General features: G+C 37.5%; 1 long non-coding RNA gene across 1 annotated transcript; it reads right to left on the reverse strand.

The window, feature by feature from the left end:
* Nucleotides 1-1,148: 1,148 nt before the first annotated feature.
* Nucleotides 1,149-10,747, reverse strand: LOC130012499 (uncharacterized). Its single transcript, XR_008787935.1, has 3 exons — nt 10,255-10,747; nt 4,696-4,790; nt 1,149-1,702 (listed from the first exon to the last, which is right to left on the reverse strand). It is a non-coding gene; the product is annotated as an uncharacterized LOC130012499 (long non-coding RNA).
* Between the last annotated feature and the right edge of the window lie 2,892 nt (nt 10,748-13,639).

Here is a 13,639-nt window from a genome sequence, read left to right on the forward strand (position 1 = left end):
AAATTAGTGGAGGTGTTGTAAATCTGAAGACCCAGCGGGCACACAACGTTGTGACAACATTGTTCAGGGGTTGTATCACAACGTCTGAAATAGGTCAGCTGTAGGTTGTTTTGCAACAAACTCTTACGTTGTGACAACGTTGTACGGACGTCAAAGCAACATTGTCACAACGTTGTGTGGTGGTTGACGAAAAGTTGTGACAACGTTGTACGGACGCCAAAGCAACATTGTCACAACGTTGTGTGGTGGTTGACGAAAAGTTGTGACAACGTTGTACGGACGTCAAAGCAACATTGTCACAACGTTGTGTGGTGGTTGACGAAAAGTTGTGACAACGCTGTACGGACGTTCAAGCAACATTGTCACAACGTTGTGTGGTGGTTGACGAAAAGTTGTCACGACGTCAGAATTTGTTGTTTTTCAACGTTGTGTGGTGGTTGACGAAAAGTTGTCACGACGTCAGAATTTGTTGTTTTTCAACGTTGTGTGGTGGTTGGCGAAAAGTTGTCACGACGTCAGAATTTGTTGTTTTGAGGTTGTATAAAACCCAGTATAAGCCCCATCCGAACTCCCTACAGTTCTGCCCCCACTGGACTAACGAAGACGGGAATAGGCGGGCACGATGGAAGTTAAATTAGGTGTGTGTTCGGGGAAGGGGGGGGGGGCTTAAATGCCCGACAGATTTGGGCCACGGTTTTGACATAGTGAAACGATACGCGAAGTTTCAACACCCTCACTCAATTAGAATCAAAGTTATTGTGTCCCATCACAACCAATCTAATTGCTTCTTTCTGAATAAAATCAGTATCAATTAATAGGACAGTACGTAGTTTCAAAACATTCAATTCAAACGATTATATTACAGTCAATATTAATGCTAGAGTCATATAACTTTGCAGTAATGGGTAAAGGTAATAGAATCTGATCATTAAATTTTAAGTAATGGTCATGTAATGAGTAATGGAAGATTTCAAAAGTAATGAGTAATGGAAATGTAATTAATTACATTCCGAAAATCATGTAATGGTCAATTACATTTCAATTACATTTAATGGCGCATTCTTTGAATGGCATTTAGTAATTAGAACATAATCAAATAACGCACTTTTATGGAATAACAATTACTATGGTTTATTTCACTGCAACGTTTCAACAAGATTTCACAAGTCGTTTTCAAGCATATATACACAAATAAATAAAATGAGAAAGATATGAATATATATATAAACATCAGTGCGAACTATCCAATGGTATGCATGTCTTTAAATCTGATTGATTAAATGCTAAATTAGCACTAATCTTTAAATAGTAATAAAATGTAATTATTTACTTTCAATGTAATGGGTAATGAATGATATTGCTAAAAATGAGAAAGTAATTTTAATGCAATTGGTACTGTAATAATAATAATAATTTATTATTTATAATGCGCCTATTACCAATATAAAACACTCAATGCTCAATGGCGCAGTTAACATTTTGTGGACATCACACATAGAAAATAAAATAAAATTAAATGGATGATAAAAGAACTTAAAATGGCTTATAAAGATTATAATAAAATATGACATGTAATAAACAAATTTAAACTGTACATGTACTTAATTGGTCCCTCTTCTGTCCGGCTCATATTTTAGATGAGCCGAAACTGCTGTTATTATCTCGGCTTCATTGCAGCTCGGCTGACTGATCATTACACTATCTGAAGAATACAAAAAACTGTATATTTACTCTGTCAAATTTTGTAAATTATATAATTCAGTCCGATCAAAAAGGTGGTCCTGAAGCTGTAACAGATAATTCTGCATCCCATGAATTATGGACCAAAGGTGGCTTATTGGGTAAAACGGTGGCTCGCTTGTCTGGAGGTCGCATTTTCGATCCCTACATTTGCCGAGAAAGTTCAGTAGGCCTGACAAGGACAACTGTTAGTCGTTTGGATGGTATGAAAAACCGAGGCCTCGTGTACACATTGACGTGCAAGTAAAAGATCTCTTGGCAGTTGGAATTCGATATAAGAGTAGGCCATAGTGCCGCTGCCCGGGCAAATTTTTCCTTCATTGCACGCGGTATAGCGCATGCCCATCTTCATTAACCTAGTCTGAGCAGAACAGTAGGACGTTAAACCCCACATTAATTATATTATATATGACCCAATAACACATTCTATATGAGACATCGCTTGTGTTATTACTTTCATATTCTCCATAATTTTGTACGTGTAAGAAAGGCATGGGTGTTAAATTACAAAAAAGATAGGTTGCCAGGCAACGAAACATACGCCCACAGCATATTTTTACTTTTTTCGGTAATGAAACATTTATAATACACTAAAATCTGATTAAGAGCAATAACTCAGAAAACCATTAGAATTTGTTTGGTTTTTATAAAGTTCTGCCCCATGCTAACGTTTTGTATACAAAACTTTTAATACTGTATCATGGATTTAGCTGTCCAAGTCATAAAGATAGGTTGCCAGGCAACGAAACATACGCCCACAGTAGCTAAATCGTCCAGGCAGTCAACAACAGTTGTCACATATTTTTACTTTTTTCGGTAATGAAACATTTATAATACACTAAAATCTGATTAAGAGCAACAACTCAGAAAACCATTAGAATTTGTTAGGTTTTTATAAAGTTCTGCCCCATGCTAACGTTTTGTATACAAAACTTTTAATACTGTATCATGGATTTAGCTGTTTCAAGTCATAAAAATTCATTGAAAATCAATATACTTGTTCGCCTCAAGATCTTAAACTCTGTGTATCAATCTGGAGTCAATCGGATATTAACTTTGGCCTCTAGAGCGTCCCCAAGATTTTTCAAAGTGATCAAGGGCCATAACTTTGGCAGTAATTATCAGAAATCTTTGAAAATCAATAGGATTCTTCGTCTCATGACCTTAAACCCTGTATATAAATTTTAAGTCAATCGGATATTAACTTTGACCTTAAACCTTGGCCTCTAGAGAGTCCACAAGATTTTTTTGAAGTGATCAAAAGCCATAACTCTGGCAGTAATAATCAGAAATCGCTGAAAATCAATAGGCTTCTTCGTCTCATGACCTTAAACATTGTGTATAAATTTAAAGTCAATCGGATATTAACTTTGGCCTCTAGAGTGTCCACAAGATTTTTTGAAGTGATCAAGAGCCATAACTCTGGCAGTAATTATCGGAAATCACTGAAAATCAATAGGCTTCTTCGTCTCATGACCTTAAACACTGTGTATAAATTTAAAATCGATCGGATATTAATTTTGGCCTCTAGAGCGTCCACAAGATTTTTTGAAGTGATCAAGGGCCATAACTCTGGCAGTAATTATCGGATATCGCTGAAAATCAATAGGCTTCTTCGTCTCATGACCTTAAACACTATGTGTAAATTTAAAGTCGATCGGTTATTAGCTTTGGCCTCTAGAGCGTCCACAAGATTTTTCAAAATGATCAAGGGCCATAACTCTGGCAGTAATTATCGTAAATTGCTGGAAATCAATAGGATTCTTCGTCTCATGACCTTAAGCACTGTGTATAAATTTAAAGTCAATAGGATATAATAACTTTGGCCTCTAGAGAGTCCACAAGATTTTTTTGAAGTGATCAAAAGCCATAACTCTGGCAGTAATAATCAGAAATAGCTGAATATCAATAGGCTTCTTCGTCTCATGACCTTAAACACTGTGTATAAATTTAAAGTCAATCGAAAATTAACTTTGGCCTCTAGAGCGTCCACAAGATTTTTTGAAGTGATCAAGGGCAATAACTCTGGCAGTAATTATCGGAAATCGCTGAAAATCAATAGGCTTCTTCGTCTCATGACCTTAAACACTGTGTATAAAATTTAAAGTCAATCGGATATTAAGTTTGGCCTCTAGAGCGTCCACAAGATTTTTTGAAGTGATCAAGGGCAATAACTCTGACAGTAATTATCGGAAATCGCTGAAAATCAATAGGCTTCTTCGTCTCATGACCTTAAACACTGTGTATAAATTTAAAGTCAATCGGATATTAACTGTGGCCTCTAGAGCGTCCACAAGATTTTTTGAAGTGATCAAGGGCCATAACTCTGGCAGTAATTATCGGAAATCGCTGAAAATCAATAGGCTTCTTCGTCTCATGACCTTAAACCCTGTATATAAATTTTAAGTCAATCGGATATTAACTTTGGCCTCTAGAGCGTCCACAAGATATTTTGAAGTGATCAAGGGCCATAACTCTGGCAGTAATTATCGGAAATCGCCGAAAATCAATAGGCTTCTTCGTCTCATGACCTTAAACACTGTGTATAAATTTAAAGTCAATCGGATATTAAGTTTGGCCTCTAGAGCGTCCACAAGATTTTTTGAAGTGATCAAGGACCATAACTCTGGCAGTAATTATCGGAAATCGCTGAAAATCAATAGGCTTCTTCGTCTCATGACCTTAAACACTGTGTATAAATTTAAAGTCAATCGGATATTAACTTTGGCCTCTAGAGCGTCCCCAAGATTTTTTGAAGTGATCAAGCAATTGTGGACGCCGGACCGACGGACGAACGGACGGGGGCGAGGACAATATACGACAACATTTCAATGTCGGCGTATAAAAAGATCAACACTCATCGATGAAGTAATAAAAACTCGTGTATGCCCATACCATGTTTGATTATCAGATATTTAAGGATATGTTCGTAAATTGAGTATGATAAAAACAAACCTCGGACAACTTTGTAAATTTCTAAGTCCATTATGGACCGCCTCCCTTTATTTCCCTTTAAATTAAATTGGGCCATTAGGGAATTAGACATCAACCTGTTAAAATAAAAAGACATACTGTTTATGCGTTTGACAATACCACGAATTTTGACTTTCCATTCCTTGACACCTAGATATGGACATAAATGGGTTGCAACGCATATAATAATGTAATATGTTTGTATATTAACTGATTTACATTCAATCGTTTCTGTTTTTACTGTAATGTCTAATCAGTTATGTTCGGCGAAATACGCCAAGAGAGAGAGAGAAATGGGGTTTAACGTCCACTTGACACAAACTTGGTCATTTCGGGACTAACACATGGTTCAATTTTATTTCAATAATTCGCTAGCGCGTAGGGGTCTTTTTAGCAGTGGGAGGAAACCGGAGGACCCGGAGAAAACCCACCAGGTTAGACAGGCGACCAAACTCCTTGTCACGTACAACCGGGGAATCGAAACCCCGCCAGTTGACTCAATGACAGACCGTATGATACAGCGTGCGCGTGCTAACCATTCGGCCATCCAACCCCCCATACGCGAAGAGTCCAAATTGAATGCCAGTCTTTGGCGTCTGGTTATTCAAGTTTACACCCGCATATATTATTCTCTTGGGTATATTTAACTTCATTCTTCGAGTCTCTCTATTACAAATGAAATTTGAAAGCATTCTTGCGCGCGATTCGTGTGGCAATTTCAAAACTTTAACTTTGTGTTAAATATTGGACATTAGAAGCCCATCTTTTCACGGTTACAACATTGATGTTGGGTTTAATTAAACAATGAGTCCCATGGTTGCAATGTCGAAGACTGTGGATGATATTGAGTTAGAGACTTGACTCCTTTAAGACGAAGACGATTGGAAAACGAATGTACGATTATTTTATCAATTTGTTTTCAAAAGAAAGAATACGACTTTAAACTGGTAACCACCAAGGCTCATCAGATGGGTTACCTATAGCTATAACATGAAATAAATGAAACACATCTAGTATATTATTATATTTCAATCACTGTAATATTTACAATCAATGTCAGTTCAATTATGCAGGTGTATGCTCATGGATATTGATGTTGTACATTTAATAATAAAATTACCCTTCACTTGAATTAAATCTAAAACCCACAAAAGCATGTAATTAAAGAGCTGTGGTGTTAACAGTCGCACTAGCCCGGCATTATATCCACCTGTCCGTAGATCGACAAAGTACAAGATTTAATTTTCAGAGCATATATGTTTTGTTGCGTGTCAACCTATCTTTTTAATTAAGATCGTAGACTTGGTTGCCTAATAATTAAGATGTATACAGCGACTTGGTTAACCGTTCATCGGTTACTACTGGTGAAACGGTTAAAAAAATTACAAACCGATATTCGTTTTCATATCATATTTGACATTCAAAACCAGGAATGGTAGCCAAAATGTTTTCATTCACTAAAGACTATATAAATAGTTCATACAGCACAAAGTTCATATAGCATTTGTCATTTGTAATATATCACGGGAAATTAATGTCTTATTAATTCCCGCTCGAAGTTTTGTACACGTTACATTATTATTAACACTCCCTGCAAAGCTTGGGGTAGTATCAACTTATCTAAACAATTCATGAAATTGGTAACCCTATAAATTTAAAGATAATAGATAATGGGAAAGTCCATTATACAATACTATAAATATTGAAATGGCCCCTTCCAATTCCAGACATAGATTGAAATAGCTCTTTCCAAATCCAGACATAGCAAATGACCAAAAACTAAATGATTAAAATGCAATACAATTATAAAATAAAAACACTAAAGTTTCAGAACTAAAATAAATCATTTAAGAGATAATAAAACATATTTAAAATACTATTTACTTTGCAAGGAGGGTTCAATAATGAAATGACAATAGAAGTTCGACTACGTGGAAATGGCACCAGTAGAAAATAATCTACAATTACCGAAACATTTAATTCTTTTATATCATAATTATTTCTAAATGGACACAAAATATTAATTAATCGTAACATACCTAATTCTCAACTGTTACGCCTTCTAGCAACTTATAAAACTCGACAGTTTATCACAGCTCTATAAAAGCAGCCATGCAGGTTTGGCTGGGATTCCTTTTTGGCGGAAAGATGTTTAAATTTGATTGGGCCAACTGTCAACCTTGGGTGTGTTTTAAAATAAAATATGTATAAGATAATTAATCTTGACCTTTATTGGGGTTTTTTTATATACCGGTACATTAAATATAGATATTTTGCAATTAAGTTAAGAACGTAATTAAGTTTTAAAGGTGTAATAAACGTTTAATAAATGTTTTTTAAAAAATATTTTTTTTCAAATGGCGTGTATAGGTAATTGTTACCTATTCATTGCGGGTTCTTTATAAACGGTTCATAAACGTTTAAAAAAATCATATTTACGGTACTACGTTTTAATGGAATATTTTGTAAGAAAACATCAATTATGAACGTTATCTAAACATATTATATTAAACATTTTTATCAATATTTATCGAAAACTTCTGAAAAACTTACACTTAAAACATTTAAAAAACGTTTAATAAATATTTTTTTTTTTTACATAACCTTTTAGAAACAAGAAAAATAACAAAAACAAAAACAAAAAACGTTTTTGAAATATTTTGTGCTTGCTGGGATTCACTTAGAACTGTAATTAATTAAATAATGGCCAGGTTTCACACTTATATATAATGAGCGCCATGGAAAACGCATCACTTAGTTTTTCGTATAACAAAATGATCCTGTAAACATATCTTATTTATTTTGCTTCTTATTGTGAACAATATTCAAATGGGAACACATCAATAACAACACATTTGTACACTTATGGATGTTTAATCTGTAATCAACGGTACAAAGTCAGAGGGGTCAAAACCAAAAGTACGACACAGATGTCAGTAGCGCGTGTGTCCTCCACGGGCTTTTACGCACGCTATGCAGCGACGTCGCATGGAATTAACCAATGTTTGAAAGAAGGCCTGGGGCAAATTGTTCCATTCTTGGACAAGAGCAGCTTCTAAAGCAGCAATGGTGTGCATCTGTGGTCTCCGATACAGACGGCGTCCAATCTCATCCCAGACATGTTCTATTGGTGCCATGTCCGGAGACATGGCTGGCCAGTTCAAGACATTGATGTTGTTAGCAGCCAGGAAGTCCATACTAAAACGGGCGGTATGCGAACGTGCATTATCCTGTTGGAAGTGCTGAAGTTGTGGGTGCGCTCGAAACATCGGAACAACAATTGGTTGCAAGACATCATCACGGTAGGCTACAGCATTAACGCGACCCCTGCAAATGTGTAGGGCGGTCCGGTGATGAAATGTGAAGCCTCCCCACATCATTACACTTCCCCCACCCCATCGATTCGTTTCGAAGACGCAGCAGTCTGCAAGACGTTCCTCAAGACGTCTCCACACACGTTGACGGCCATCAGCGTGATAAAGATGAAAGCGACTCCCATCACTGAAGAGCACACTTTGCCAGTCTACTCTTCTCCATGTCTGGTGTGTCCTTGAGCCCATATCAAACGCCGCTGACGGTGATGATCCCTAAGGATAGCTCCAACATAAGGTCGTCGTCGAGTCCTACTTCTCTTAGACGACGTCTTACGGTGTTGGCACTTACTGGTCCTTGTCTTTCGACGACTGCCGCACATGTTTGAGTCGCTGGGCAGAATCTGTCACGCAGATGAGTGACCCGGATGTAGCGGTCTTGAGCCTGGGTTGTAACGCGTTGTGGACCAGGACGTTGACGGTCCAGTAACTCGAATACGTTCCACCAACCTTACAGTAGTGGACTGATGACAATTGAGGTGTCTGGCAATAATAGCACGCGTAGACATGCCAGCCCTGGACATTCCCATGGCTTCATTCCGTTGATTTTCAGTAAGTCTCGGCATCTCTAGCTCGATTCCTTCACACGTCCAACAACAAATTACGATAAATTCACGTTTCACAGTTCATGTACAGCACATTAAGTTGAAAACATGCTTTTAAAGGGCTCACACACAATGCTGCAGGTGAATATTGGGTTTTTCATGTGCATCTCATGCAATTTTTTTTTGTGCACACGGGCCGAAATTTTTTGCGTTTGGGAGCATTGTGTGAAACAATAGTTCATAGTATTGCATAATATTATACATACAAAACCAACTAGTAATAAAATATTTGGAAAAAAAAGTGATGCGTTTTCCATGGCGCTCAGTAATATAACGGTATCTACTTAAAATGATCATTTAAATACTTAAAAGAGATTGAATTGATTTCATTATTCTTTTATTATTATTTCTTTTTTTTATACCGGAATAGTATTATTAAATTTACATTAGCACTATTAGATGTCGATCTACGGCTGTTTTTATTAATAATTTGTTTAGTGAAGCCGAATGATAAAAATTGCGTTAAGTCTACGTCGATCGAGATTTTGCCGTGGGTAACAAAACTCCGTCAAATCAAATAGCTCAGTGACGTGTAGAATAGATCAAATGGCTTGCTATGTGTCGCAAATTATTCGTTTAACGGCTATGTATATGAGTAATATGAAAAAACTAATGATGAGAGATTTCATTTAGTTAGATCTACTTGCGCAACACATCAACGCAAATGTCTAGCCTAAACAAGTGCAGATCACGTCGGTTCTAAATTCTACGTCGCTTGGCCTAGACTCGTGTATTCTGAGCGGACTGACACAATCATGCAGCTGGTCCAGCTAGTTTTAAAAGTTAAAGCAAGAATTTCATATTTTCTAAGAAAGTCAAAACATAATTATTTCTATATCTTTTGCTCAATAGGCTGTCAACTCAATATTATAGGATCATAGGTATCATTATGGCACTTATAAAATCATTCACACCGGAAATAATAACACAATTACCACCTTTGTTGTTCTACCCCCCCCCCCCCCCCCATGGAAAAACTATCTGCAAACATTTGAATTAGAAGTTGAAAATGATATTTTGGCCAATTTCTCAACTGGCAATAGTGAATTATAGGAATAATAGGATTATTCTGTAACAAGGTAGGACTGTTTATAGATACCATCTATTTTAAAGCTTTACTTTAATACATTTTAAAAATATAACTTAAAAATATGAAATTCACTCGGCACAGCTGCAGTCTGAGTGTGTTTTGAAATGAACGTCGCCACTTACATCGCGGTAGTCAACAAAGTCCAAACCTACATTGCCGGTAATCAAATTCGAGGGGCTTTCATATTCAACTTAATAATAATAGTCTCTGTTACTACATGATGTATGTATAGGTGCGCGTGTTTTACATACATGTAAATATAGTTGGTGTTTTTGTTGTTTTATAGCCATTGATAATGCTGTTGCGTAGGTAGCCTAATGTTTTGTTTGTATTTGTATGCTGTCTCTAATAGCCTAATGGGGTGTTAAGATACAATATAATTTTATCTGATCTTGTATTAGCCTTAGAAGAAGCAATTGACGATTTTTATATCCCTTCCACATACCCGGTTGAGAGTTAAAATAATAGAACTTACCTTCGGCACGAACCAAAAAACCAATATGGCGTCCCAGAAGCATCTTTCGCGGCAACATTTAGAGTCACGTTATCAGTTTCCGCGGGAAAAAAAACCGCTAGTGTTACCAGATAATTTACTGAAGAATTAACCGGAATATTTGTCAGCTTCTAGTTGTTTTACAATAAGCCTTAAATAAAATGTATTATAGTTTGTATTGTGTTATTAAATCTCGATCTACGTCGTTAACCAATACAACTGTACCCAAGATCATACGTCAATTTCTATAGATAAGCGCATTGCAATTCCTGTTTTATGCACTGAATTTGTGTAGCAAACGCTGCACACTACACAATATGCATTAATCACCATTTTCTGTGTTTTGTGTTATTATTTCAATTGAAAAACACCGGATGTAAAAACAGCGACATTTAGGTGCGGGAGAGGCATCTCGTTTACAGTTCATAATACATTTTTATAATACTTGACGGACGCAAACGCCTTTTCTTGCTTTCCCAACCCGTGTGCTCAGCAACATGAAAGCAAGCCAGTATTGCCTATTTAGTACACCAATAACTTTAATGCATTAAAGGAAATTATGATTTCCGAAAAATTATAAAACAAATAACTGACCGATGTCGCACACCGCCGAGTGGGACCCGACGAAATGTTTCAATCCGCGATCAATGCAGTACAAATTCGCCGTGTTCAATGACAAGAAAGTGAAAATGTTTTATTATACTTAAAAATCATCGAATTTGGGGATCTTTATTTGACTGACAAGAAAGCAAAATATTTTCTTCCAAATAACATTCTGAAAGTTCCGCTTTCACTTTCTCTCGGGATTTTGAATGTGATTTTTTACCTAAATGGCTGCCGGGAACAGGGAATGTCAGGCAATGTCATGACCTTGACTCAGGTTACAACCCCAAAATTGACCTTGCGGGTGCGGGTCACGACTTTGACCTTGAGATTTATTCGTGATATCTGGGTGGTAAATGAAGTTTTGGGACTTTTTCGATCCCAAGGTCAAGGGTCAGGTCAAAGGTCAAGGCCCCATTCGAAAGGTCAATGAGTTGCCTATCCATGGTCATGACCTTTGATTTGCCGCGCAGACCAGGGGCCCCACCATGTGCCCGGGAGCATCGAACTCAGTAGATATTTTGGTGACCTTGACCCTTTCTGATGACCTTGACCTACCGGGGTCATGTGGACCAAGATGACATTTTGGAAGGTCAAGGTCCAGTGGTCCTGACTTTATTAGATGGGCCCCTAGGGTTCAAAAACCAAAATACTTCCGGGGCCCCTAGCGGGTCAAGGTCACGACTTTTGGTTGGCGATTTTAAAAAATGAAGAACAAATGTTGGGTCAGTCTATCGGGTCACCAAACCCCGGGGCGATCGGATGACATTTTTGGGGCAAATTTCCCTAGAAAGTGAAATAGCTGAGCATTACAGCGGTGTGGTCTAAGGGCAGATAACTCGCCCATCCCAAATCGGATCCGACGACCTTGAGGTCGTGGCTATTTAAACTAAATTGACCCCTGGGAGTCTCGTGGTGACCTTGGTTTGACAATCAGAGGTCAAGGTTCGAACTGCTATATATGACGTTTCGATAACGTTATGACAATGTTGTGACAACGTTTTAACAACGTTGTGACAACAACCTGTATATGAAGTTTTGATAACGTTGTGACAACGTTGTGACAACAACCTGTATATGACGTTTTGATAACGTTTTGAAGACGCTGTGACAACGTTGTGACCACGTTGTAACAACGCCGTGACAACAACCTGTATATGACGTTTTGATAACGTTGTGACAACGTTGTGACAACAACCTGTATATGACGTTTTGATAACGTTTTGAAGACGTTGTGACAACGTTGTGACCACGTTGTAACAACGCCGTGACAACTACCTGTATATGACGTTTTGATAACGTTGTGACAACGTTGTGACAACAACCTGTATATGACGTTTTGATAACGTTTTGAAGACGTTGTGACAACGTTGTGACCACGTTGTAACAACGCCGTGACAACTACCTGTATATGACGTTTTGATAACGTTGTGAGATATTGTGAGAACAACCTGTATAATAATGACGTTTTGGTAACGTTTTGAAGACGTTGTGACAACGTTGTGACAAAGTTGTAAAACCGCTGTGACAACAACCTGTATATGACGTTTTGATAACGTTGTGACAACAACCTGTATATGACCATTGAATAACGTTTTGATGACGTTGTGACAACGTTGTGACAACAACCTGTATATGACGTTTTGATAACGTTTTGAAGACGTTGTTACAACGTTGTGACAACGTTGTAACAACGCCGTGACGACAACCTGTATATGACGTTTTGATAACGTTGTGACAACGTTGTGACAACAACCTGTATATGACGTTAGAATAACGTCTTGATGACGTTGTGACAATGTTGTGACAACGTTGTGACAACAACCTGTATATGACGTTTTGATAACGTTTTGATGACGTTGTGACAACGTTGTGTCAACAACCTGTATATGACGTAAATACAACGTCGAATATTGGTCGAAAACACGTTGTACAACGTCACGACCAATATTGACGTTGTCACAATGTTGTAACAACGTTGCGTGCCCGCTGGGGAAGGGATCGGTATCGAAAATAATGGTATATGCCAAAAATCAGGAAATCATGGTATTAAAATACCAAGTGGGTCAACAGTTCCTATAAAGGCCACAGTTAAAGTCCCGCTAAGCGAAAATACCCAGGCCTTGTTGGAACCAAATGTGTCTTTAGAAATTCCAGAAGGAATCGAGATTAGTGGAGGTGTTGTAAATCTGAAGAAGGGACCGGTATCGAAAATAATGGTATATGCCAAAAACTGTACCTCAGCCAGTATATCCCTTAAAAGTAAAACTGTTTTGGGCAATCTCCATTCTATAGATTCCATCCTACCTCTTATGCAACAAGAAGTCAAACCTGTAAACCTGAACATGGTGAAGGAATCAAGTCAACCAATGGAGACAACTACATTCAAGAATAAAATCTCAGATTCAGGTTATAAGCTATGGCACCCTCCAGTAAACATTGATAATGAAAAACTTTCACAAGAAGAAAGGGACCAGGTTCGGCAGCTGCTTTATGAAGAGTCTGAAGTCTTTTCCAACGAGGATGAGATAGGAAATGCAACTGATTTACAGTTAGAGATACGGCTGAAAGACAAAGAACTTGTTCAGCACAACTACTCATCAATCCCAAAGCCTTTGTATCCAGAGGTTAAGAACTACTTGCAAGACTTGTTAGTCAGAAATTTTATACAACGAAGTAAATCACCATATAGCAGCTCCATGCTATGTGTTCGTAAGAAAGATGTAAGTTTAAGACTTTGTATTGACTATCGGAAGATCAACCA

This window comes from Patella vulgata, chromosome 4 (genome assembly GCF_932274485.2).
Source record: "Patella vulgata chromosome 4, xgPatVulg1.2, whole genome shotgun sequence".
In the NCBI taxonomy this organism is placed as follows: Eukaryota; Metazoa; Mollusca; class Gastropoda; family Patellidae; genus Patella; species Patella vulgata.